This window comes from Chelonia mydas, chromosome 2 (assembly GCF_015237465.2).
Source record: "Chelonia mydas isolate rCheMyd1 chromosome 2, rCheMyd1.pri.v2, whole genome shotgun sequence".
Taxonomy (NCBI): Eukaryota; Metazoa; Chordata; order Testudines; family Cheloniidae; genus Chelonia; species Chelonia mydas.
This window is the reverse complement of record NC_057850.1, coordinates 151897691-151925610: the sequence shown is the minus strand read 5'-3', so window position 1 is coordinate 151925610 and position 27920 is coordinate 151897691. Positions and strand designations below refer to the sequence as shown.

At 44.4% G+C, this 27920-nt stretch overlaps 1 long non-coding RNA gene across 1 annotated transcript in view; it reads left to right on the top strand.

Moving 5' to 3' along the window:
* The first annotated feature begins 8031 nt into the window (after positions 1-8031).
* LOC122464613 overlaps positions 8032-27920 on the top strand; it is a 93176-nt gene continuing 73287 nt past the window's right edge. Inside the window, exons 1-2 of the long non-coding RNA XR_006288810.1 lie at positions 8032-8550; positions 24473-24514. This is a non-coding gene — a long non-coding RNA (uncharacterized LOC122464613). The remainder of the gene's footprint in view (positions 8551-24472; positions 24515-27920) is intronic.

Below are 27920 nucleotides of genomic sequence, written 5' to 3'. Positions count from 1 at the left end.
TACTGGCGTCCTCAAGTCATGGTTTAAAGATTTCAAGTTACAGAGAATTCACCATTTACACTAGTTTAAACCTGCAAGTGACCCATGCTGCAGAGGAAGGTGAAACCCCCACAGGGTCTCTGCCAATCTGATCCAGGGGAAAATTCCTTCCCGACCCCAACTACGGCTATCAGTTAGACTCTGAGCATGGGGCAAGACCCTCTAGCCAGACAGCTGGAAAATAATTCTCTTTAGGAACTCAGAGCCCTCCCCATCTCATGTCCCATCGCTTCCTGCTGGGCATATTTGCTGCTAGCAGTTGCACTGGTTGACAGGAATAGGAATGGTGAAGCTACGACTGAACTCATGGAGTATAATCATCACAGGTAGGAAATCTAGGTGAAAGAAATCTCATGAGATTCTCCTTACAGTATTTTACCCATACTGATGTCACTGGTGTAGGATTTGCCTCCTCTATCCAGAGCATGCATAGATTCTGGCCCTGAATCCCAGTTGGCAAACTGATTGGCATCTAGAACAGTGCAGGCCCATTAGAACTGTGTGACTGTACTATGTCCCTGGTGGATTTTATAACTGTTTTTATTTTTGAGAAGTTTGTAGGCAGATCTGCCCTTTCCCAGCTCCCCAGTTAACCATTACTGTATACAGTCAACAGGGGGAAGGGCCCATTTTCCATTGTGGCCTAAGGAGATGGAAATTTTTTCTACCTAACAAAATTAGATTAGCTAGTTCTGAATTTATAGTGTGGCAAAGTAGGCTGAAAATCTTTGTTCCCAAGCAATTCAGTTGCTTGAAGTAAGATCTGAAAATTATTATTCTCTCTCAATCTCCTTCTCCTCACCCTGTCTTCTTTTGGATGTCCATCATTAGATTGTTTTAAACGGTCCACTGCGCGGAGGGTTGCTTTGTTGCAGTGCACGCTAATTTCCCATACTACAGAGAATTAAGGCCCAGCACACAATACAAGTCTTAATGCTGTCAATCTATTTCTCCTCATTAGCAATTCCAGTCCCTGATAAAACAATCCAGTTCTCTACCACACTAACCAGTTTTCCACAGCAGCAGCATAATGGACATCTTTAATCAGAAGAGTTAGATTTAATTACAGCTGGATTTTTTTTAAAACTAAAGTTAAGTTGGATCTAGTTATTTTCTATAATCCCGGTCAGGCATTTAGTAAAATGTCATACAAACTTATAGATGAGTAAGAATAATAAATGATTTCCAATTTAATAAATGATTTCCAAGAGCACTGGAGGATTTCTGAATCTGTGCCTCTTTCAAATGTTTAGTTTAGAGCCATTTTTGAGAAATAAATAATGAGGACGCGTAAGGTAGTTAGAGATGCATGTCTAAGAATCTGGACAGATTACATCTGGACTAAAATTTTAATTCTATTAAATTTCATTTAGGAATAGCCACTGGCAGCAAAGCACATAGTATCTTAGTAATTGCCAGACCTGTCAGATGAGTTGGTGATCTTCACAATACATTCATTCTCAGTCTGTATGCCTTCCCCTCATCCGCCCACATATGATTGTAAGATATTCCTCTCTGTTGAGATCAAATTTAACAGTGTGCACATGCACACACAAACATCTTTATAGCTATTAGGAAAAATGCCAAAAATATCAAAATATGGCTCTCCATCAAAAAGGTGGAATAAATTTACAAGACCATGACGTGTACAGAGACAAATTCTTTGCTTTTCAAAGAAGGAAAGAAGAATTTTTAAAAACATGCTTTTTTCAGTATTATCAGGAAAAAAAGTTCTCTGGTGTATTAAGCATGAGAAACTTGTGGCTGTATCTTAACTAAGTGAAAATACAGGCCCTTAACTCCTCTAATTTTATTAGGAAGTTGGTTATGGGATAAACATGAACTTAGAATAAACAGCAAGAATATAATGAATAGACCACAGTGGAAGCCAGCAACTCCCCCAGAAGCCTACAACAGCTGGTCCTTGCAAAATCAGACCTTTAAAATTCTGTGCCTCAGTCTCCCCATTTGTAGAACAGGGATGATATTTATCCACCTTTGTAAAACCCTTTGGATGAAGGGTGCTATCTCAAATAACATGACCAGACTTTGGATTTCTATAATGCTGGGCATAATACTTTATAAACATCAATACAAGAGGCCAACAAATACTATCAGTATTTCTTTTCTCAGCTGCTTTGAGCTATGCTGTGCAGAGAGGATGCCAAATAAACAAAAATTGTATTGTGTTCATCAGTCATTAAAAAAATTACATGCACCACAATTATTCAACAGCCCTTACTACTACAGCAGGCCACTAACCACATTAAACCACAGAACCCTAATGTGTATTGTTTAGGATGGCACCAGAAGACTCCTGAGAGTGCTACTACCTTATTATTCAAGAACCATACCCTTTGAAAATGATCACCAGAAGTGTTGACATTTTAACTGCATACTAGAAACGTCCTGCATGGGGAGTTGTTGGGGGCGGAGGGCGGGAGGGAAAGGAGAGAGCGGGAAATTAGGAAAGGGAATATTTCATCTTCTTTGATAATCACACTGGAATTTAGACAAGAGTGAGGTTACAGAGAATTGAGAAGCATCTGAGGCTCCAGTGTTCATTAGTCTTTTCAGCATGTACAGTACATAGAACTGAAAGAAAGCTGCAAGCACAGATCTCCTGGGGCTACATTGCTTAATGACTTCCTGAGCATTTAATTTTGCATGTCAGTTTGTATTTTTACATCCCTCCTATCTTCTCTAAACTAGCCTGAATTAAACTCCCTTTGCAAATGTAATGGCATGCCATCCTAAAGGAGATGGTTTCTCTGTATTTTAAAATAGTAAATGAATTGATTTAAGGACACAGGGTTTGCAATCAGCATTGAACAGAGACGGAAGGTGTGCAAGCGACATTTCAGGGTAACTGAATCCATTTCTATGCTATAAACTCAGCAGCAATTCCAGTGAACAGGACCAGATTGACAATCCCAGGCAGCCTGCATGATATCGTCTATGCAGCCCTCATAATATTGCCATAAGACGACATCTGAATGTGACCAGGTTAAATTTTGCTCTTATTTAAACCCCTGACCAATTAGTCTTGATCAATGGGGATTGCATGGCCTGCTTTGTGTGTATATATCTAACAACCATCCTTCTGTCATCCTCCCCCACCAATTAATTCCTTTCGCTCCAAAACCAAATCACCTCCCCCCACTCCCTCAGCCTTAGAACACTATGGTTGAGATGTTCAAGCAGTCTAAGGGATTTAGACATTTTCCAATCAAATTAATTGTGGAGGTGTCCAAATCTTCTAGATTGGTTTGCAAATCTCAGTCTTGATCTCTTACATACCAGGGTGTGGGAAATTAAGAGCAAGCCTGCCATCTACCCAATAGATGAAGCCTGCTACCAGGTCGGCTTGGTCATAGGCATTGGGTTTGTTATTGGAGAGACACCGGTGAGGAACAATGAAGCAGGATGGAGCCCTCACCTAGTGAGCTTTGGCATTACACAATGGCAGGTCAAAAGGCTCCAGTTCCTCCACGCAAATGAAGTCTGTGAAGATTAGCCAGCTGCAAACAGTCACTTACACTAACCACTGTGGAACTCTAACAGAGCTGTAGGAGGCTGGAGCTACTGGAGTCTGGGCCTGAAGAGGGGTGCCCCAGAAGTTTAAAGAGGAGTCGCTCTACTGACCACCAGAGTTTAGATGCTGCTAAGCACCATAAAAGAACAAGAAAAGTAGGGCTGGAAGGGACCTCAAGAAGTCATCAAGTCCAGCCCCTTGCACGGAGGCAGGATGAAATAAACTTAGACCATTCCTGACAAGTGTCCAAAGATGGGGATACCACAACCTGCCTTAGAAGCCTGTTCTAGACCTTAGCTACCCTTATAGCTAGAAAGTTTTTCCTAATATTTAACCTAAATCTCCCTTGCTGCAGCTTACACCCATGACTTTTGGTCCTGCCTTCAGTGGAGACGGAGAACAACTGATCACTGTCCTCTTCAGAACAGCCTTTCACCTAGTGGAAGACTGCTATCAAGTTCCCCTCAGCCCTTTTTTTCTCAAGACTAAACATGCTCAATTTTTTAACCTTTTCTCATAGGTTTTAATCTTTCCTAAACCTTTCATCATGGTTGTTGCTCTCCTCTGGACTCGCTCCAGTTTGTCCACATCTTTCCTAAAGTGTGGTGCCCAGAACTGGACACAGTACTCCAGCTGGGGCCTCGCCGATACAGAGTAGAGTGGGACAATTACCTCCCATGGATTACATACTACACTCCAATGAATACACCCTAGAATGATATTAGCCTTTTTCACAACTGCATCACATCCGATGAAGTGAGCTGTAGCTCATCAAAGCTTATGCTCAAATAAATTTGTTAGTCTCTAAGGTGCCACAAGTCCTCCTTTTCTTTTTACATTGTTGATTCACATTCAATTTTTGACCCACTGTAATCCCCAGATTCTTTTGAGCAATACTACCACTAACCAGTTATTGCCAGTTTTCAAGCCATGCATTTGATTTTTCCTTCCTAAATGATGTACTTTATACTTCTCTTTATTGAATTTCATCTTGTTGATTTCAGACCAACACTCCCATTTGCCAAGGTTGTTTTGAATTCTAATCCTGTCCAACAAAGTGCTTGCAACCCCTGCCATCTTGGTGTCATCTGCAAGTTTTATAAGCCTACTCTCCACTCCATTATCCAAGTTATTAATGAAAATATTAAATAGTACCAGACCCAGGACTGACCCCTGTGGGACCCCATTAGATACGCCCTCCCAGTTTGACAACTAATTCCTCTTTGAGTACAGTCTTTCAAGCAGTTGTGCACCCATCTTTGGGCAATTTCATCTAGACCACTTTTTCCTCATTTGCTTATGAGACTGTCATGTGGAGCTGTGTCAAAAGCCGTACAAAATCAAGATACATCATGGCTATAGTTTCCCCTCTATCCGCTAGGCCAGTAATCCTATCAAACAGGGAATTTAGGTTTGGTTTGGTGTGATTTGTGCTTGACAAATCAATACTAGCTATTCCTTATAATCCTGTTATCCGCTAGGTGTTTAAACTGATTGTTTAATAACTTGTTCCAGTATCTTTCCAGGTATCGAAGTTATGCTGACTGGTTTATAATGCCCCTCCTTGTTCCCCTTTTCAAAGATAGGTACTATGTTTGCCTTTCTCCAGTCCTCTGGGACCTCACACATCCTATATGAGTTCTCAAAGATAATTGCTAATGGTTCCCAGATTGCTTCAGCTAGTTCCTCAAGTACCTAAAGATGCATTTCAGCTGGCCCTGTCGACTTGAATACATCTAACATCTAAATATTCTTTACCTTGTTCTTTCCCTATTTGGGTTGCATTTCTTTCCCCTTTTTGTTAATATTAATTGGGTTGAGTACCTGGTCACCATTAATCTTTTTAGTAAAGACTAAAGCACAATTGGCATTATATGTCTCAGCCTTTTTGACTTATTATAAGTCATCAGTTATTAGCTCTCCTTTCCCTCTAAGTAGAGAGCCTACACTTTTCTTCATCTTTCTCTTGCCCCAATGTATTTAAAAAAAACCCTCTTTTATTGCCTTTTATGTCCCTTCCCCCAGGTGTAACTGATTTTGTGCTTTAGCCTTTCTAGTTTTGTTCTTAAATGCTTGTGCTGCTCTTTTGTACTCCTCCTTAGCAATTTGTCCATGTTTCCATTTTTGTAGGATTCCTTCCTGATTTTCAGGTCATTAAAGAACTCTTGATCAAGACATAGTGGCCTCTTCCTATTCTTTCTGTCTTTCCTTTGCATAGAGATCGTTAGCGGTTGTGCCTTTAATACGCTCTCCTTTAGAAACTGCCAGCTCCTCTGAATTTCTTTATTCCTTAGATTTTCTTCCCATGGGATCTTACCTACCACTTCTCTGAGTTTGTTAAAGTCTGCTTTGTCAAAGTCCATTGTCCTTATTCTGCCTCTGTCATTCGTTCCTTTCCTTAGAGTCATGAAATCTCTCATTTCACGTCTCTTTCACCCAAATTGCCTTCCAGCTTCAGATTCGCTACCAATTCCTCCCTGATAGTAAGAATCAAGTATAAAATGGCTGTTCCCCTGGTTACTTCCTCCACTTTCTGAAACAAAAAGTTGTCTCCAATACTTTCCAAGAATATACTGGAAATTTTGTGTTTTATCATCTTACTTTTCCAACAGCTGTCTGGGTAGTTCAAGTCCCCCATTATGATCAGGTCTTGTGTGTTGGATATTTCAGTTATTTGTTCTATAAATGCCTTATCCACCTCCCCTTCCTGATTTGGTGGTCTGTAGTAGACCCCTATCATGACATTAGCCCTATTTTTACCCCTTTTATCTATATCTAGAGACTTTCAACTGACCTGCCTCCTACCTTCTTCTTACAAGTGTACGTATTCTTGATGTGTAAGGCAATACCTCCTCCCTTTTCATCCTGCTTGTCCTTCCCAAACAAGCTGTACCCCTCTACACCAACATTCCAGTCATGAGATTTATCCCACCAAGTCTTTGTGATGGCAGCTAGTATATAAACTAAATTATGACTTAATTCTTCCTGCTTATTCCCCAAATGCCTTGCATTCGTGTATAGATATCTGAGCTGTTGAGCAGACTTCTCCACTGATTTCCCTCTTGTTGCTCCTATGACCATACAGTAATTTTTCATGTCCCCACCAACATCTAGCCCTTTGTTAAGGTCGCCTTTTTTTATACTTACCTGTGGCTTTTTGTCACCTTCCCCCTTTGAACCTAGTTTAAAACCCTCCTCACTAGATTGGTGAGTCAGTGCACAAAGATGCTCTTCCCCTTCTTGGTCAGGTGGATCCCATCTCTTCCCAGAACAGCATCCCATGGGTGAAGAAGCTGAAACCCTCCCATCAACACCATCCGCACTGCCATGCATTCATCTCCAGGATGTGCGTGTCCCTGCCTGGGGCCTTACCCTGAACTTGGAAGATGGACAAGAACAAAACCTGTGCCCCTACTCCTTCACCCACAGCCCTGTAGTCACTGCTGATCTGCTCCAGTAGATACGTAGATCAGGGTCCTAGACAAAAGCACACCCTGAAGCCACAAGGAGTAGGGAAAGAAAAGAGTGGGTCCTGTAAGAGTACTGGCTTCTGGAGCTATAAAGGAAAGAAGCCTGGAGACCTGAATCCGAGTTGATGTTACGTAATGTCCATGGAGCACCAGTTTCTCTCTGCACCCATGAAGGGAGCAATTCCTGTTGTTGTGCCATAGTTATATACAGAAGTACTCTGAGGCAAACTGAAAAAGCAATCGGTCAGGCAAGGGATAAATCAGACTGGCTCCAAGATGAGAGAAAAGAATCAGCCCTCTCTTTTATAAAGAAATGGAGAAAGATTGGGAAGCATGCATTCATCTAAACAAGCCAGAGGATTAGGGATGGGGGCAAATCTCAGTGGGAAGGATGAAAGACATTTCTGTAGGATACTCAGCAGAAGGCATGGGCAATAATACCTCATTATTCTCCTCCAAACTCCAGATTTAACACAAGGAATCTGTTTTCACACATCAGGGAATAATGCAGTTATTGTTCTCCATAGAGGAGGGAATCCCTTCTCATACTTGAGAGCCTTAACTGCCAGCTTACACTTATTCCCAATGAAGGCTCTACAATAACATATGATGCCATTTGTGCCTAGATAAGTGGGCTGTAGATACTGCCATGGACTGGTACATCTACTACTGAATGTTGCAGGTGCAGCTGCCCCTCTTACTGGAGATTGCACTTGTATAGGGGAGTGGTGAATTCAAATTTGTGAAATCTCCTCTTTGGCTCTCACCTGATGGCTCTTTGAAAAATTAAGTGGCTCTAAACCCTAGTGCATGGACTACAAAGTACTGTCTTTTCCCTTCCCTCAATAGGCCTTCTGAAAGGTTGATCCCATGCCTCGGAAAGGAATGCTCGCCAGATTTTTCTTTCCTCAATTTTGACTCATACCAGAGCTGAAAGCATATTACGTCATGCTATTAGTGACAGAACGAGTGCTGTGCTTGGCTGCCAGTCAGTGCCAGTTTGAGAAAGAGGAAGGAAAGACAATCAAGTTGGCCACGCACTCAGTGCATCCATCCTCTTTAGTTGCAAAAGATATGTTAACTAAAGCTGTGAGACAACATTGTGCCAACAGCAAAATGAGCCAAACGGACCTTTCACAGTCCAGGTTGCGCCCGGGGACCTCATCTCACATTTTAATATAAGATTTGAGTGGGCGTATTGTGAGTCTCTGTGACTGTCTGAATCACCATACAGGAGAGAGGCACAAAGCATCAAGAGCTGCTTTTCTACAGAAATTGTTATACCCCTCCCAAAAGAGCATCAATGCCAGAGAGGCGATGGGTGGATCTTACAACTGAAAACTCCCTGCATCTGGATTGAGAAACCATCAACAAAAGGACTAAAACCCTTGTTGTTCTGCTGTCCTCCCCGGGAAGATAAACCATGCAAGTGGATTCCCATTCATCAGCTGAGTTTGCAGAGCATGTGGCAGGAGGGGAATAAAACCCGCAAACAGAAGGACCTAGGTATCTCTATGCTGCTTGGACTCAGGGGGCAGGAGGGAGTAAGGGGTTCCTAGGCAATAAGTAAGACATCCCCGGCTGCTTAGCCTGGTTTAGCCCTAAAAGTCAAATAGAGCTTGCTGATTATAGAAGCTCATGTTACCTTTTGAAATTTAAGACTAACTCATTCACATGTCTATATTTTATTTACAAGGTTAAAGCAATCACTCTCTAGTTTCCTTTTCCTATTTAAGGAATCTTCATAGAGTTTATTATAGGATTGGTGGCAAGTGTTTTCTTTGGTGTGAGACCTAAAGCACAGTTTAGCTGGAGTAAGTGGTCCACTGGGATCTGGAGTAACATGAATATTGCTGAGATTCTGGGTGCAAAGGGCCATCTATAGAGAGATGCTTACCTAGGTGGCAAGACAGAGGCCTGAATATCTAAGGTGACTCTGTGTTAAGGTTATTAAAATGCCTGAGTTTTCACTGGGTGCAGTGAGATGGTGAAATCTAAGTTTAGAATTCACAGCCAGTTTGGGATTTGTGTCCTGGTTTTTAAAGAGTCTGCCCTGGAGTGGGTACTCATGCGTTTGTGTCACTGTGGGAGCTTCAAAGCCCCTTTTATGACGGATGTAAATCTTAAAAAAAATTGAGGATCTCATGCCTTCTTAAGCAGGGTTTAAAGGAGTCAGAAAGAAACCCTGGATCTGTTGTCTCACAATGGTGTTTCAGGTTTCAGTGGTAGCCGTGTTAGTCTGTGTCACAGGGGTGGGCAAACTTTTTGGCCCGAGGGCCACATCAGGGTTGCAAAATGGTATGGAGGGCCAGGTAGGGAAGGCTGTGCCCCCTCCCACTTCCCGTCCCGTGACTGCCCCCCTCAGTACCCCTGACCCATCCAATCCCCCCACTCCTTGTCCCCTGACCGCCCCCTCCCAGGACTCCCGTCCCTAACCACCCCCTGGGACCCCACACCCTATCCAACCCCTCCTACTCCCTGTTCCCTGACTGCCCCGCCCCCTATCCACACCCCTGCCCCGACAGGCTCCCCGGGACTCCCACGCCTATCCAACACCCCCTGCTCCCTGTCCCCCCCGACCCATCAGGACACCACCCCCTATCCAACCCCCCCGTCTCCTGACTGCCCCCCCCAAACCTCCGCCCCATCCAACCGCCCCATCCCCTGACTGCTCCCCAGGGCTTCCTGCCCCCTATCCAACACCCCCTTACCATGCCACTCAGAGTGGCAGGAGAGGCTTATTTGAAAGCCTGGGAGGTGGGCAGGCACAAGCCACACTGCCCATGCAGCGGCGTTGCTGTGGGGGAAGGGGGCAGCGGGGGAGGGGCCGGAGGCTAGCCTCCCCGGCCGGGAGCCTAGGGGTCGGGCAGGACAGTCCCACGGGCTGGATGTGGCCTGTGGGCCATATTTTTTTCCCACCCCTACCTTAGAGACTAACAAAATTATTTGGGCATAAGCTTTTGTGGGCTAGAACCCATTTCATCAGATGTATGAAGTAAAAGATACAGGAGCAGGTATAAATACATGAAAGGATGTGGGTTGCTTTACCAAGTGTTAGGTCAGTCTAACGAGATAAATCAATTAACAGCAGGATACCAAGGGAGGAGAAATAACTTTTGAAGTGGTAAGAGAGTGGCCCATTATGGTGTTTCATTCACTCATAGAATCATAGAATATCAGGGTTGGAAGGGACCTCAGGAGGTCATCTAGTCCAACCCCCCTGCTCAAAGCAGGACCAATCCCCAATTAAATCATCCCAGCCAGGCTTTGTCAAGCCTGACCTTAAAAACTTCTAAGGAAGGAGATTCTACCACCTCCCTAGGTAACGCATTCCAGTGTTTCACCACCCTCCTAGTGAAAAAGCTTTTCCTAATATCCAACCTAAACCTCCCCCACTGCAACTTGAGACCATTACTCCTTGTCCTGTCCTCTTCTACCACTGAGAATAGTCTAGAACCATCCTGTCTGGAACCACCTCTCAGGTAGTTGAAAGCAGCTATCAAATCCCCCCTCATTCTTCTCTTCTGCAGACTAAACAATCCCAGTTCCCTCAGCCTCTCCTCATAAGTCATGTGTTCCAGACCCCTAATCATTTTTGTTGCCCTTCGCTGGACTCTCTCCAATTTATCCACATCCTTCTTGTAGTGTGGGGCCCAAAACTGGACACAGTACTCCAGATGAGGCCTCACCAATGTCGAATAGAGGGGAACGATCACGTCCCTCGATCTGCTCGCTATGCCCCTACTTATACATCCCAAAATGCCATTGGCCTTCTTGGCAACAAGGGCACACTGTTGACTCATGTCCAGCTTCTCGTCCATTGTCACCCCTAGGTCCTTTTCCACAGAACGGCTGCCTAGCCATTCGGTCCCTAGTCTGTAGCGGTGCATTGGGTTCTTCCGTCCTAAGTGCAGGATCCTGCACTTATCCTTATTGAACCTCATCAGATTTCTTTTGGCCCAATCCTCCAATTTGTCTAGGTCCCTCTGTATCCTATCCCTGCCCTCCAGCGTATCTACCACTCCTCCCAGTTTAGTATCATCCGCAAATTTGCTGAGAGTGCAATCCACACCATCCTCCATTTATGATCATTTATGAAGATATTGAACAAAACCGGCCCCAGGACCGACCCCTGGGGCACTCCACTTGACACCGGCTGCCAACTAGACATGGAGCCATTGATCACTACCCGTTGAGCCCGACAATCTAGCCAACCTTCTACCCACCTTATAGTGCATTCATCCAGCCCATACTTCTTTAACTTGCTGACAAGAATACTGTGGGAGACCGTGTCAAAAGCTTTGCTAAAGTCAAGAAACAATACATCCACTGCTTTCCCTTCATCCACAGAAGCAGTAATCTCATCACAGAAGGTGATTAGATTAGTCAGGCATGACCTTCCCTTGGTGAATCCATGCTGACTGTTCCTGATCACTTTCCTCTCATGTAAGTGGTTCAGGATTGATTCTTTGAGGACCTGCTCCATGATTTTTCCGGGGACTGAGGTGAGGCTGACTGGCCTGTAGTTCCCAGGATCCTCCTTCTTCCCTTTTTTAAAGATTGGCACTACATTAGCCTTTTTCCAGTCATCCAGGACTTCCCCCGTACGCCATGAGTTTTCAGAGATAATGGCCAATGGCTCTGCAATCACAGCCGCCAATTCCTTTAGCACTCTTGGATGCAACTCGTCCGGCCCCATGGACTTGTGCATGTCCAGCTTTTCTAAATAGTCCCTAACCACCTCTTTCTCCACAGAGGGCTGGCCACCTACTCCCCATGCTGTGATGCCCAGTGCAGCAGTCTGGGAGCTGACCTTGTTAGTGAAGACAGAGGCAAAAAAAGCATTGAGTACATTAGCTTTTTCCACATCCTCTGTCACTAGGTTGCCTCCCTCATTCAGTAAGGGGCCCACACTTTCCTTGGCTTTCTTCTTGTTGCCAACATACCTGAAGAAACCCTTCTTGTTATTCTTGACATCTCTCGCTAGCTGCAGCTCCAGGTGCAATTTGGCCCTCCTGATTTCATTCCTACATGCCCGAGCAATATTTTTATACTCTTCCCTGGTCATATGTCCAACCTTCCACTTCTTGTAAGCTTCTTTTTTATGTTTAAGATCCGCTAGGATTTCACCGTTAAGCCAAGCTGGTCGCCTGCCATATTTACTATTCTTTCTACACATTGGGATTGTTTGTCCCTGTAACCTCAACAGGGATTCCTTGAAATACAGCCAGCTTTCCTGGACTCCTTTCCCCTTCATGTTAGTCCCCCAGGGGATCCTACCCATCCATTCCCTGAGGTAGTCGAAGTCCTGAAAGTCCTGCTTTCCTGAAGTCCATGGTCCGTATCCTGCTGCTTACCTTTCTTCCCTGTGTCAGGATCCTGAACTCAACCAACTCATGGTCACTGCCTCCCAGATTCCCATCCACTTTTGCTTCCCCCACTAATTCTTCCCGGTTTGTGAGCAGCAGGTCAAGAAAAGCTCCCCCCCCCCTATTTGGCTCCTCTAGCACTTGCACCAGGAAATTGTCCCCTACGCTTTCCAAAAACTTCCTGGATTGTCTATGCACCGCTGTATTGCTCTCCCAGCAGATATCAGGAAAATTAAAGTCACCCATGAGAACCAGGGTGTGCGATCTAGTAGCTTCTGCGAGTTGCCGGAAGAAAGCCTCATCCACCTCATCCCCCTGGTCTGGTAGTCTATAGCAGACTCCCACCACTACATCACTCTTGTTGCTCACACTTCTAAACTTAATCCAGAGACACTCAGGTTTTTCTGCAGTTTCGTACCGGAGCTCTGAGCAGTCATACTGCTCCCTTACATACAGTGCTACTCCCCCACCTTTTCTGCCCTGCCTGTCCTTCCTGAACAGTTTATATCCATCCATCACAGTACTCCAGTCATGTGAGTTATCCCACCAAGTCTTTGTTATTCCAACCACGTCATAATTCCTTGACATCACCAGGACCTCCAGTTCTCCCTGCTTGTTTCCAAGGCTTTGTGCATTCGTATATAAGCACTTGAGATAACCTGCTGATCGCCCCTCATTCTCAGTATGAGACAGGAGCCCTCCCCTCACAGACGTTCCTGCCTGTGCTTCCTCCCGGTATCCCGCTTTCCCACTTACCTCAGGGCTTTGGTCTCCTTCCCCCGGTGAACCTAGTTTAAAGCCCTCCTCACTAGGTTACCCAGCCTGCTCGCAAAGATGCTCTTCCCTCTCTTCGTTAGGTGGAGCCCGTCTCTGCCCAGCACTCCTCCTTCATGGAACACCATCCCATGGTCAAAGAACCAAAGCCTTCTCTCCGAACCCACCTGCATAGCCATTCGTTGACTTCCACGATTCGACGGTCCCTACCCCGGCCTTTTCCTTCCACGGGGAGGATGGACGAGAACACCACTTGCGCCTCAAACTCCTTTATCCTTCATCCCAGAGCCACGTAGTCTGCAGTGATCCACTCAAGGTCATTCTTCGCAGTATCATTGGTGCCCACGTGGAGAAGCAGGAAGGGGTAGCGATCTGAGGGCTTGATGAGTCTCGGCAGTCTCTCCATCACATCGCGAATCTTAGCCCCTGGCAAGCAGCAGACTTCTCGGTTTTCCCGGTCAGGGCGGCAGATAGATGACTCAGTCCCCTGGAGGAGAGAGTCCCCGATCACCACCACCCGCCTCCTTCTCTTGGGAGTGGTGGTCGTGGAACCCCCAACCTCAGGACAGTGCATCTCATGCCTTCCAACCAGCGGAGTCTCCTTCTGCTTTCTCCCCCCAGACGTATCATCTGGTCCACTCTTCGCAATGGTACCTGTGGAGAGAACATGAAAGTGTTTAGTTACCTGTGTCTGCGTTGCTGGAACCTGGACATTCCCCCTTCTTCTTCTGGAGGTCACATGTCGCCAAGCTTCTTCACTGGCCTCTTGGCTCTGCTGTGCAACCTGCTCTAAATCTTTAGAGCTTTGTGCCCGTAGAAGCATATCCTGTAGTTTTAGGGCTCGGTTTAGTTCCATACATGTATAAAGTTCCTTTGAGATCAACAGGATTGTAATTAGACACCACTAACCAAGTGGATACTCAGAGCAAAATAGTCTGGATACATCGGTCAACAAATGTTGTATGACTGTCAGCCTACTACCAGGATAGCCACGGATAGGCCCAGAGTAGCCAAACGTGTCTGAAATGACTCTTCCGGACTGGGAAGTGGTGGGATTTTCAAACCCAAGAATTCCAAAATTAAAAGCAAGAGTAAAATAAACCCACAAGATTTATTTTCAGCCTGATAAGTATGGAAATTTCATCCCCTTATCATGTAATTTTGTATTAGGATCCATTGTTGGTAGAATCATGTTAAGAGGGGGAAAGAAATGACAGAGAAAACCTTGGAGTGAGGACAGTTGATACAGTGCACTACAATTGCCAGGGAGAAAGCATTCTATGAGATTCACCACTGACTGACACATCTATGGCCAGATCTCTGACTCAGAGACCCAAGCCTACTTTTAACCCTTGCTCCAAGTAGTCTTTTGTAAGGTGGTCTCTGACTACTATGCTCTCCTGCTGCCCCAGTGCTGAATGAATCAGTGGGTCTGCTGGAATACCAAAGACCAGGGGGCAATTAAGGAGGATAAACACCCTCCAGCAAAGCTAAATGTTTTCTGTGCATCTTTCTGGACCCCAGACGATGTTGAAGAGATGCCTTCCCCTTCTCTTTCCAGGTAAGAAGAGGCACTATCAGAGATCATGCAGGAACAAACTGATAAAGAGCAACCAGGCCCAGATATTGTACACATTTAAGAGTTCTGAATGCAGTTAAGAATGAAGTGGCCAAAGGTACTAAAAATTCAGCACTCTCCCCTTAAAATCAGCTACTGTGCCTGAGGACTGGAGGGCAGCAAATAATGCGCATGTCTTTACAAGAGGGCCTGGAGAAGTCCTGAGAATTAAAAGCCAGCGAGAGTCTTATTTTGGTACCAGGTGGATTGTTGAAAAAAATAATCCAAGATAATGATAACACACATAGATGACCATCATCAGTGAAATCCTGGTCTCATTGAACTTAAAGCGACGTTTGCCATTGGCTTCAATGGGACCAGGATGTCACCCAGTATATATGATATAGGGAAAGCATGCCACTGCAGTCTGCCAGGATCGTGAGAGTCTGTACGTCCAGAGGGCTACAAAGCTGGAGGATCAGGTAGCAAGACATCAGATAATGTTTACTGCTGACAAATGCAAGTACTGCTCTGGAAGAAAGAATTTGAACTGCCCATCCATATTGCTGGGGTCTGAATTAACCACAGCAGGACTGGAAAGAGACAGACACACCGGGGCACCATTCCAATGAATATGCCTGCTCAATAGTAGTCAAAAAGCAAAATGGTGTTATGATGTAGACAGAATGAGGCAGTAAGAAATAATGGAAACATTTATAACCCCATTATAGATCTCATTGGTGAGCCTTCGCATGGAATAGTGGGGACAGTTCTGATCACCCTGCCTCAGACACAGAGCAGAAATAGAATGGAACCCGAGCTGGACAACAAAACAAATGGAATCACAGAGAGACTCTATGAAGAGAGATTTAAGTCCCTAGGCCTGTTTAAGAGAGCATATAAAACAGAAGAGGACATGCTAGAGGTACACTAAATCAGTGGTTCTCAACCGTTTTTTACCCAAGGACCCTGAAAATTAAATAGACAAACCTGCAGACCCCAACCAGAGGCACTATGTGGGAGGGGAGCATGTGGGGTCACGTGTCCCCCACACTTCTGCCTTCCGTTTGGCTCTGCTCCCTGAAGTGCTGATGTAGCAGGGCAGAGCAGTGGTGTCTCTCCTTGGCTAACTGCTGCCTGCTTGTGGAGTCAGTGGCTGTAAGGCAACCCCTTCTGGTGGCAGGGAGAGATCTCTCTTCCGCAGTGATGCTGCAAATTTTGGTTGCGCCCCCCCACCCCAACCCAGACAGGCTGGGTGGCCCGCTGAGGTGAGTGAGGGGGTGGAGGTGGCGCTCGCTCCCTGATCTCTGCTGCCCAGTCCTTGGCAGACCTTCTGAAACCTGCCTGCAGTCCGACATGGACCCCCAGTTGAGAACCAGTGCACTAAATAATGAATGGCACACAGAAAGTTAATGGTGGGCTCCTGTTTACCCACTCTCATTTCAAGAGAACAAGGGCACAGCCAGTGAAATTGAAAAGCAACATATTTAAATTCAAAAGGAAACACCCAACCCACATAACGCTTAATCATAGGAACCCAGTGCCAGAAATCACCATTTAATCCAAAAGTTTCATAAGGCTCTTAGACATTTGCTTGGGTAATTAGAATACTCACAGTGTCAAAGGTATAAACCCCCATGCTTCAGGGCAAAAACCAAGCACCGATGGATGAAGATTAGGAAGACACTTCCTCGAGCAGCTGCTTATTCCATAATTGTCCATTATGAAAGTTTTACACTTTGCTCTGCTCCATTTTTCACTGGCCTCTGTCAGGGATGGGATACCAGACTGCGTAGACCACTGCCTGACCCAGTACGGCAATGCCTTTGTTCCTATGAATACTGGCTTGGTTTCTGTAACAAGAGCCAGACAAATTGGTTTTGAATTTAATAGGCATATGGACTGAGTCTCAGGTTTGTGAAAGATGTGCTACTGCTGCCACCACACAAACCCACAAAGTCAGGACAGGGAGTAAGCTGGGCAATTTGATAGGAGACAGTGAGTGGCAGGAAACTGAATGATGGATGAAGCATCCCTGACACACATTTTACAAATATGAACCATTTTTCTCCAATTGATCAAATAATTGTGCAAAAAAACAAAACAAAAACTAGGGGTGTCAAGCAGTTAAAAATATTAATTGTGATTAATCGCACTGTTAAACAATAATAAAATACTATTTATTTAAATATTTTTGGATGTTTTCTACATTTTCAAATATATTGATTTCAGTTACAACACAGAATACAAAGTGTGCAGTGCTCACTTTATATTTATTTTTGATTACAAGTATTTGCACTGTAAAAAAACCAAAAGAAATAGTATTTTTCAATTCACCTCATACAAGTACTGTAGTGCAATCTCTTTATCATGGAAGTTGAACTTACAAATGTAGAATTGTGTACAAAAAAACCTGAATCCAAAAATAAAACAATGTAAAATTTTAGAGCCTACAAGGCCACTCAGTCCTATTTCTTGTTCAGCCAATCGCTCAGACAAACAAGTTTGTTTACATTTTCAGGAGATAATGATGCCCGCCTCTTGTTTACAATGTTATCTGAAAGTGAGAACAGGTGTTCTAATGGCACTGTTGTAGCCAGCATCGCAAGATATTTAGGTGCCAGATGCGCTAAAGATTCATATGTCACTTCATGCTTCAACCACCATTCCAGAGAAAATGCGTCCATGCCCATGAGGGGTTCTGCTCAATAACCATCCAAAGCGGTGTGGACCAATGCATGCTCATTTTCATCATCTGAGTCGGATGCCACCAGCAGAAGGTTGATTTTCTTTTTTGGTGGTTCGGATTCTATAGTTTCTGCATCGGAGTGTTGCTCTTTTAAGACTTCTAAAAGCATGCGCTACACCTCATCCCTCTCAGATTTTGGAAGGCACTTCTGATTCTTAAACGTCGGGTCGAGGGCTGTAGCTATCTTTAGACATCTCACTTTGGTACTTTCTTTGTGTTTTGTCAAATCTTCAGTGAAAGCATTCTTAAAATGAACATCATCATCTGAGTCTGCTATAACATGAAATATATGGCAGAATGTGGGTAAAACAGAGCAGGAGACATACAATTCTCCCCCAAGGAGTTCAGTCACAAATTTAATTAACACATTTTTTTAATGAGTGTCATCAGCATGGAAGCATGTCCTCTGGAATGGTGGCTGAAGCATGAAGGGGCACATGAATGTTTAGCATATCTGGCATGTAAATACCTTGCAATGCCAGCTACAAAAGTGCCATGCAAATGCCTGTTCTCACTTCTGGTGACATTGTGAAAAAAGAAGTGGGCAGCATTATCTCCTGTAAATGCTAACGAACTTGTTTGTCTGAGCGATTGGCTGAACAAGAAGTAGGACTGAGTGGAGTTGTAGGCTCTGAAGTTTTACATTGTTTTGTTTTTGTTATGTAACAAAAAAAATATCTACATCTGTAAATTGCACTTTCACAACAAAGATTTCACTACAGTACTTGTATGAGGCGAAAATACAACTGAAAAATACAATTTCTTTTGTTTCTCATTTTTACAGTGCAAATATTTGTAATAAAAATAATATACAATTTGATTTCAATTACAACACAATATATGTGAAAATGTAGAAAAACATCCAAAATATTTAATAAATTTCAATTGGTATTCTACTGTTTAACAGTGCAATTAAAACTGCGATTAATTTTTTTCAGTTAATTGTGTGAGTTAACCGCAATTAACTGACAGTCCTAAAAAAAACCCCATTTGCTTAGAGTTTTCCCCAGAATATCACTAGCCACAGACTATGTGAGTTCCCTTAAGGTCTATCAAAAGATGATGTTATTTTGCCTCTAAAACTGGAGGGGGCACATAGCTCTCCTTTTCACATGCAATCCATCAGACCATGAATTTGTCCTAGGAAAGAGAGAGACAGTGCTACCATTGCTCAGCTAAAGCTGGAAACTGATGCAATGAAGAATGACATCAGGAACAAATACAGCGCAGGAGTTGGAAAAAGAAGCTAGAACTGTTCAGCTGAATATTTATTATTTCAAACTTTTATGCTAGCCATCCAGATGTTATCCAAACAACTAAATGCAATCACTGATCTTGTTAAACAAGCAAACACTGGAGCTGAGAAAGTCTGATTACTAAGGAACACAGGAATGGTCACGTGGCCAGGTCAGCTTTTTATCATTTATGAATGGCCAGGAGATTGCCTCCTTTTGAAAGTGGACCTAGTGACTGTTATGAGTTCCTTTGTCATCTCAAGATTAGATACTGCACTGCACTTGGGGCTACACCTTAACATTATCCTGAAACTGAAGTGGTGTCTGAAACTGCAAACACATTCAGCCAGGGTTCCAGGATCTGCACCGGCGGGCTGTGAGGTTCCCCATGAAGAGGATTGTTGTGCTTACGAGTCCTAATCATGGACTAGGTGTGACTCAGAGGCCCATTGGTAGTTCATTACTCTGTCAGCAGCTTTTGTCAGGCCTGACATACTCATTACACCCAACACACTGTTGTCAAAATCTCTTGGAAGTCTCCAACTATTTGGCAAGTACGGGGGGGTTACCCTTTGATTAGAATTTTCCTCCCAAACTTCCCTGGTGACCCTGTCAGGATGGAGCAATGGGGGGTGGAGGCACCAGCAAATCAATTCATATGGGAAGAAAAAGTTACACCCTGCTGGGTGGGTGGTGGGATCCAGAAGTATCCAGGCCTGTCCATCAAAACCCGTAAGCAGATTGGTGCTAAAGGACGTAACCAGGTGGATGGGGGTGCTACATAAGACTTTGACTTGTGATGTTAAGTCTTAGCCACTGGAAAGCATATTTTACTTTTATTTGCTTGCAAGCTTTGTCTTTATCCCTTATATTTGGATTCATTTTAAATCTCTCTTTGATAAAATCAACTTCTTTTATTTTTATTCTAAACCCGCCCAATGCTTTGTTTGACCTGACGTGATTATGAACTCCAGTTAAAGCAACAAGCTGCTGTGCTTTTCTCTCCTGAAAAGAGCAATGGACCTGATTCCCTCTCGCTGTTCCAAGAGAGGGCAGGACGTTTCAGGGCCGATGGTTTTGGGGAAATTCAGACTTGTAATAACCAAGGCTGGTGAAGACCAGAGTGTGACTGTGGCATAACAAGCAGGCTGCTGAACCAGGGCTGCTCCACACACTGATACTCAGTGCATGCTTGTAGGCTCAGTAGGATCATCCAGACAGGGCTAAAACAGCAGAGCATTTTAAGGCATTCGAGTTACAGGACAAGCGGTGACACAACCTCTCACCAGTCTGCACTGAACATCAGCCAAGGATGCCATTGTGCCGGGCACTGTGCCATCACCAATCAAAAAGGCAGCTCCTGCCTCAGTGAGCTTACAAAGTATAAGACAAGAGACAACACATGGATACAGACAGACGGATGGGGCAGTACAGGCAAATGAAGAGACAGCATTGGCCAGTGTGACAGGCAGTGGGCTCAGCACCAGCAACCTAACCGTTGTCAAGTGTTTTTGTAGGCACTGGATTGTGGCAAAGGAGAGTTTGAGGAAGGTTAGAAGATGGATGAGAATGAGGTAGCTTTGGGGATGTTTACTGGGAACACCTCCCAAGCATAAGGTGCAGCAAGGGAGGAAGCGCAACGATGTTTGCTTGAAAATGTAAGAAGTGGGTGACAGAGACAGACACGATGGGCCCACCAGAGGTGGGAGTCAACCCTTTTGATACTAATAAGAGATAAGTAAGGCGAGGCTAGGTTGTGAAGGGCCTTGAAAGTGAAGACAGGCAGCTTATGTTGGATGCGAGGGAGACCGTGGAGGGATTCCAAGAGTGGTCCAAGTGATGGGCTAGAAAATGACCTTTGCAGCAGCATGACAGGATCTGAGGCGGGCAAGACTGCATTTGTTAAGGGGAGAGAGGATGTGGCAGTAGCGGAGATGTGAGATGATGAGAGCCTGGAGGAGAGTTTAGCTGGGCGGATGGTAGGAAATGCCATATCTTAGAGATGTGATGCAGAAAGCATCTGCAAGATTTAGACATAGCCTGGATGAGAGGATCTAGAGAGAGTTCGGAGTCAAAGAGGACTCCTGGGTTCCAGGGCTGAGAGATGGGCAGGAAGTGGTGGTGCTCACAGTGATCGAGAAAGGAGACAGGTCTGGCGTAGAGAGGTAGATTTGTGAGTCGCCAGCATAGAAATAGTAGTTGAATTTGTCGTGAATTCTTCCCACTTCTGCCCAGTCTCCCCAACTCCTCATCAATTCTGCCCCTTTAGCTTTACCTCTGCCCCTCCTGCAGCTGCAGGGACTCTTAACCCTCATCTCCCCCTCAGGCCTGGTGGAGGCAGCTCCTTACACCCTTCTGGCCCTTCCAAGGCCGCATACTGGGAGGGAGTGGGAACGAGCAACCCCCATTGCTCACAAGAGGGGAGTAGGGAGAATTGGGTGGAACTGCCCTGAGCTGCTGGGCTCGATCTCCTCCCTCTTTCCTGCTCCCCTCCCATTAGAATGGATTGGGCTCCTGAGAGGAGAGTTTTACCTGCTTCCTGCAGTAACTCCGATTGGCTACTCTTCCATGGTGTCGGGGCAGTGCGAAAAGCAGCCAATCCGAGGCAGTTTTCTCCAGGCGGGGCTGATTTTTGCACAAGGGCTGGAGCATTTCATGTCATCACTAGATGGGCTCCTGCCCTGGTTGAAATCACAAGCGTTGGCAACATCGCAACTGAACTTTTTCATGCAGCAATTAGTTCTAAAGCCAGATTCTGCCTTTTACAGCATTGAGCAAACCCAGCCAGTTTAGTCACCACGGTAGGGGAGATCAGCAGCTGACAGAGGAACAGGTTGGCTGGCCCTGTGCCAATCTCTCCTTCCTGGCTTGGACATTGGGAGCAGAGCTAGGGAAAGGAGAGCATGGCCAGGGAGCCACTGTATCCCAGTGGCTGCAATAACCCCCTAGGGCCACAGACTGTAAGAGTAGTCCTGAGATTATTCTATCATGTGCCAGGAAGTTTAGGCCAACATGCACCGGCCCAGGATAGGGAAGCCACAAAGGCAGCTGAATGCACAGCTCAGCCAGACTTCTCGATTTGGACCTTCACTTTTAAATTAGTGTTTTGCAGACAGAAGTATTTTTGACAACTAGAAATACATATCCCTTTATGGAGTTCAGTAATGAAACTTTCTTAATAAAAAACACTGAGCTCTTATCTAGCACTTTTCAGCTGTACATCTCAATGTGCTTTACAGAGAAGGGCAGGCTTGTTATCCCCATTTTACAGGGGAAAACTCTGACCCGGGGAGGGAAAGTGACTTTTCCTAAATCACCCAGCAGACTGGCCTATGGCTGAGAATTGTACAGAGGTCTCTGACTCCCATTCTAGTGTCCTATTTATTAGGCAACAATCTTTAGTGGCTTAGGGAAAATAATAACCAGCCCAAACTATTGCCTGAAACTCAAACAGAATGCGTTTGGGGTTCAAAAAATTTACATAGAGATAATAAATTAACTTCCCTGCACTTCTGGATTCTGACTGGGACCAGTGCTGAAAGAAGGGCTGTTCTCACAATATCTCCAGCCTGACTAGAAGTGGGAAGGATTGGAAATCTGACAAGAGGCTGCAGTTTACAATGCAGAATAATTTTAACTCCACTTTCGCACCATCAGGAGACTTAGATGGTTTGAAGAAGCATCCAGCTTTACCTGAACTGGACTGTATCTTCCCCAACTTTTATCTATCAATCAGTTAGAGCTGTACATTTCTCAACTTTCTAAGAGCACCAGACATGACCCTTAGAGGTAGGATGCACTGAGTCATCTGGGAGTCCAGAACAACGAGGGACTGGTAACAAAGTGATGATTATTTACACCTTAACATACTGATGATCGCAATTCCATTTGAGTTCCAGGCTCTGTAAATTGGTCTGTGATTGACTGTTGGTAGTAGGGATAAAAGGGGTAACGAAGTAGGTGATTAGCTACTGGACAGGGACTGAACATATGCTCAAATTAGTGGGTGGGAGGGAAGACCTGGAATTAGGTCGTGAATGAACGAACAAGGCTTGGAGAGGAAACATGGGATGGTATCAGCAGGAAGAGTGGAAACAAAAACGTGTGTGTCTTGGCAATTTAACAATATTATGGTGACCTTTGTCATCCTTCTACGTAGTGCTTTCTCCCTCCCCAAACACATGCATGTTGTTACTCACTTGTTTTGTCTCGTTGTCTCTTCTGAGTTTGTGGAAATTTTCAGGACAACAGCATGCCTCTCTCTTTTGTTTGTGAAGCCCCTAGCATGCTTCTGGGGGGGCCAGAAATATATTTTGGGTGACTTCAGGAATATGCTGAAGTATATTGAAAACATATATTGTTTATGGTCTGGGGAAGCTGCCATTTGTGAGCCCAAATCTCATTTTCAGGACACAGGTGGGGCTATGGTTTTACTTTGGGCAGTTAAGGGATTACATTATTAAATCAAATATTAACAAGAAAAACGTGCTTTTTTTTTTTTAATTCTGCAGAAACTGCCCTTTCATATGTAAAGTGGCATAATGCCATCAGCAGCAAGTCTGGATAAACCATATGCTAGGACAAATGTTCCTTCGCTGGGGGTCAACAGAATGAATGCAGGCAGGGGAGGGGTGTTTTTTACTTAATAAAAATAAGATGTTTACAAGCCGACTGCATAGCCCTGTTCAGTAACAGAATCAACATCCTGCCTAGATTAAATGAGAAGCTGTAAAATGGCTACAGGGGCCGCACAGGATTTTCTCCTTGCATTCATTTTCCAAACCGGTTCTAATCAGAGAGCTGATGGGGGTATACCCTTTAACCTCGTTGTCAAGAACAGTAAGGATATGCAGAGTGTAACCAAGGGACACTGTGATACCAACACCCTAGCAACTAAAATCTACAAAGAGCAGCTGGAGAGCACATTCTTTCATCATTTCATTGAATTATTGATTTGTTTTTAACACAGAGAATACTGCACACATTTACAGGGATTTTTTTTCTCAGTGTAAACAAGTCTCATTAGAAAGCTCATAAAACAAACATTTCAGATATAGATGGGTAATTCGGGCTTGGAGTGTTGCCCTGTGCAGATGTCAGAGAACACAGGGCCTTATCTCCTTTGGATAAGGAATGATGTCAACAGTAGCTGTGTTAACAAAGAGGTCAATAATGACCAGCAAACATAACCCAAACAATTGAATAACTGAGTGGAGCATTTGTGGGGAGGGGAGGCTGATGTTATCAGAACAGCTTTAAAACAAAAAACGTCATTGCTTTTGTTGTGAAAAACACAAGACCAGGAAAGGCTAAAAGGATCAAGTGAGCTACAGATTTTATCATGGCAGAGAGATTTATAAATCTCATGTATACACCATATCACATCTATTCCCAAATACCATTGAGGCTGAAGGCCTTACAAATAGACTCTCACCATATAAAGTAAGAGGTGCTATGCCTGGGGTCAGGACCAAGATGTGCTGATAGGACTGTGTATGTGAAATCTCCCACAGAGTGCCTGCTAGAAAGACAAGTCACTTAGGAAAACACTAAGATCTAATTAGATCACAACCCAGATTCGAACAATAGTTGCCATTCATGTAGAAAAGCAATTCTGTCCTCACTCTCCCACCCTCTTTGTCATCAGCCAGTTCTTCAAACATTTCTAGGATTCCTCACCTTGTATTCCCCAGCTCATTTTTTCCTTTTCAGACTTTTCATAGTCCATTCCTCTTTCTCCTAGGTTACATCTTCATGGCCAAGATCACAATATCCCAGGAGGCAGGTGAGCAAGTGGTTTCTTTTACAAACCGTGCTAGTAAGAATCTGGAAATCAGTACAAAGGTGCTCGGAGGAATCATCACTATTGTGCAATGCTGTTTAGTGCCACAATCCTGATGTGACAGGCTCACGGCCACTTGAGCCATGTATCAATGTGCTGCCACCAAGCCACGTGGCTGGCACCTCTTGTCATCAAGTCAGAGTGAAAGATTATGCCCTTATTCTTGGAATTTTCTTGTTAGCTGGCTGAAACCTTAAAGAAAACTAATCAAACTGGTCACTTACAGTAGTCATTAAATCTCCATTATTTGCCAGCAGTTACCACATACTGGAATCTGAAATCCTGCAGTCTTTCCCTATGGTAGGAGATAGTGTTAAGTTGGCAAAGGTTGAATTTTTAATGGTTTCCATTGTAGAAAACCCTTTTACAATCTATCTTCAAATTTCTGAAGAAACATTCAAGCACACCTTTAGCTGTTGAACATAACCTGCAGTTTTCTTCTCCCTCCCTTTTTCCTGTCCCTCCCAAAGTGATCTACCCTACATTCCAGTACCTCTGCAGGTTTAATACATCGGCAGCTCTGCTTTTACTTTGCACATGTACTGTACCACTGAAGAATATGTATAGTGAGATGTTTGTCTCTTTGTTAAGAGTTTTGAGAAGTAGCTAAAATGGGTAACCAATCTTTGATAGACATGGCACTGCAAAACAGAGTGGAAAAGGGCCATAGAATTATTTTGAGTGCTTTCAAAGGTGTGTACGCTTCAAATCCAAATACTTCAAACAGATGATTGCATGATGTCTTTACTTGAGAATTTGCCAAAAATTTCTTCAAGTGGCTAGCCCAGTTTCTCTTTTATTGTTTTATCTAACTGCCTTCTAAAAGATCTGAGTCGGGGCATACATCAGGGAAGAAGTCTAGAGGTTAGGCTGCAACTCAAAAGGCTAAACCCTCAAACAGGATTATGGATTTATTTCCTCAGTTTCTAACTGTTGAAAGAACTAGCCTTTTAAAAATAAAAATAATTAAGGCCTCTCTTGCAAACCCACTCCTTAGTCATTTTATGCATGACAGTAGTCCCATTAAACTCAGTAGTGTTTCTCAGCTGTGTGCAGATACTCCTGTGTTTAACTATCTGCAGGACTGAACCTAAGCAAATTGATGCTTAATTCAAGAGAGTATCCCAATTCAGGAAAGCACTGAAACTCACCTTTAAGTCCCTGTGACAGAATACATCCCTGTATTCACACCCTACACACTACTGTAATCATCTTTGTACAAGGTTTGCCTTGTAAGGTATTTGAAAACTCAATTTGCTGGTCAGTATTGTCCTGATAAAATGTGTGGTAAACATTGCACGTGAAGTTATAAGAGTTCCCTGTGTGATGTTTTTAACGCATGTTCCAAACCCCACACCCGTCTAGGCAGAAGACAGGTTTATCTTGAACAAAGGAGTGTATGTTTACTGCTTAAATGCAAATTAAGGCAAACAGCATAGGCACCGACTCCATGGGTGCTCCAGGGCTGGAGCACCCATGGGGAAAAATTAGTGGGTGCTCTGGTGCATCGGCAGCCAAGTTCCCCTCACTCCACCTCACCTCCTCCCCCTCACAAGTGCGCCGCGTCCCCACTCCTCTGTCTACCTCCCAGTGCTTAGGACTTTGCAGGAGGGAGGGGGGAGGAGCGGGGACATGACACGCTCAGGGGAGGAGGCGGAGAAGAGGTGGGGCAGGAGTGGGGACTTGGGGGAAGGGGTGGAATGGGGGTGGTGCAGGGCCGATGCGGGGGCAGGGCCAGGGGTGGGGGTGGGGTCAAGCACTCACTGGGAACAGTGGAAGTCGGTGCCTATGGTAAACAGAGTCATCAAGCAAAAAGGGAAAAACCAAGGAAGTTCAAACAGGTGGAAAAAACCATCAGGGAACAGCCTTCCACACAAACTCTTTGTCGCCTGGTTCCCAGCTGGAAATGTTTTCAAGATGGGGGTTGAAACTACAAAAAGAAGGGGCAAACACCCCAAGACACCTTCCCATCTCTCACTTTTTGTCTCCGGCATTGCACCTAAAATGACAAAGGAAAATAGCCATTGGGCTCCGTGGTGGGGGGCGGGTCCTGACCTGAAGAATATTGTCAGTAACCTTGCTGGCAGCGTGTGGTGAGAAATTCTGCTAGACTTTAATGTAGTTTAAGTTGGGCACTAGTAAGTGTTTTATTTTTTTATTTTTATTGTAACCATTTCTGACTTATGCCTCATTACCTGTACTCAAAATCTCTCTTTTTTAGTTAATTAACTTGTTTTATAGTTTCATCTAATCCAGCGTGTTTAAGTTCAAGTGTCTGGGAAACTGTATTTAAGATAAGATGGTATAATATTCCATGAAAGGAATAATGGACTTAAAATATTTGTACTATCCAGGAGAGGGCTGGGCAGAATAGGACATACATTTCTGGGAGAAGAGCCAGGACTGGGGGTGTGTTGGGGTCACCCTGCAGTATAACCGAGGCTGGTGAGAGGGTATAATTGGTAAGCTGCCGTTAAACACAGACACTCTGGCTTGGTCTACCCTACCAGCTTATGTCGGTATAACTACGTCGCTCAAAGGTGTGGAAAATCGGGAGAAACTGTTCCATCGGCATCAGTAGTGTCTTAATGAAGCACTCCAGTGGTGCAATTGCACCGTGCAGCTGCACCATTGCAGCAGTACACGTGTAGACAAGCCCTCTACCTGTGGCTTTCATGCAAGTCTGTCTGAGAGGCTCACATGGGAGCTACTTCAGCAATGCTTTGTAAGGCACCCAAGGTTACAGAGCAGAGTGACGCAGCCCCCCACTAGTCTGAATTGTATCCTGATATGTCACAGTCTCTCTGCTGCAGGTGTATAGGGTGCTTTAATGGTCAAATGCATAACTGAGACCTGTTGGCTGCACTTGTCTGCTGTATCCATCTGCCACACAGGTTATAGCATGTGCAGGAATGCCTTAAGTGAACTCTGTTCCCCCCCCCCCCGTGTTTCATTCTGGATCAGGCAGGACCGCAGGTAGGGCTGTGGTGGGCATTTAGCCTCCCCCTCACTGAAAATGTCAGTAAGCATTAGCTAGGCAAGTACTGCAAATCATTACAGCAAATATTCACTCACATAGTTAAACAAGATAACTGAATTTGTCTGGCCCTTGTATGTGTACAGTTTCTATGACTATCCCAACCAATTAGCTTCCTGGCAGGAATGCTTGTCAGAATAGAGGGTTTTAAGCCTTTAATACAGAATAGTCACCGAAAGTACCTTTCAAACTTGTAACCTGATTTTAAAGGTTAAACGTACCCACTCAGGGAAAAGCAACTTGAATTTTGAATGCTCAAAGCTAATTGCTCACAAACAACATACAGATCAAGAATCATTCACAGACTGTATT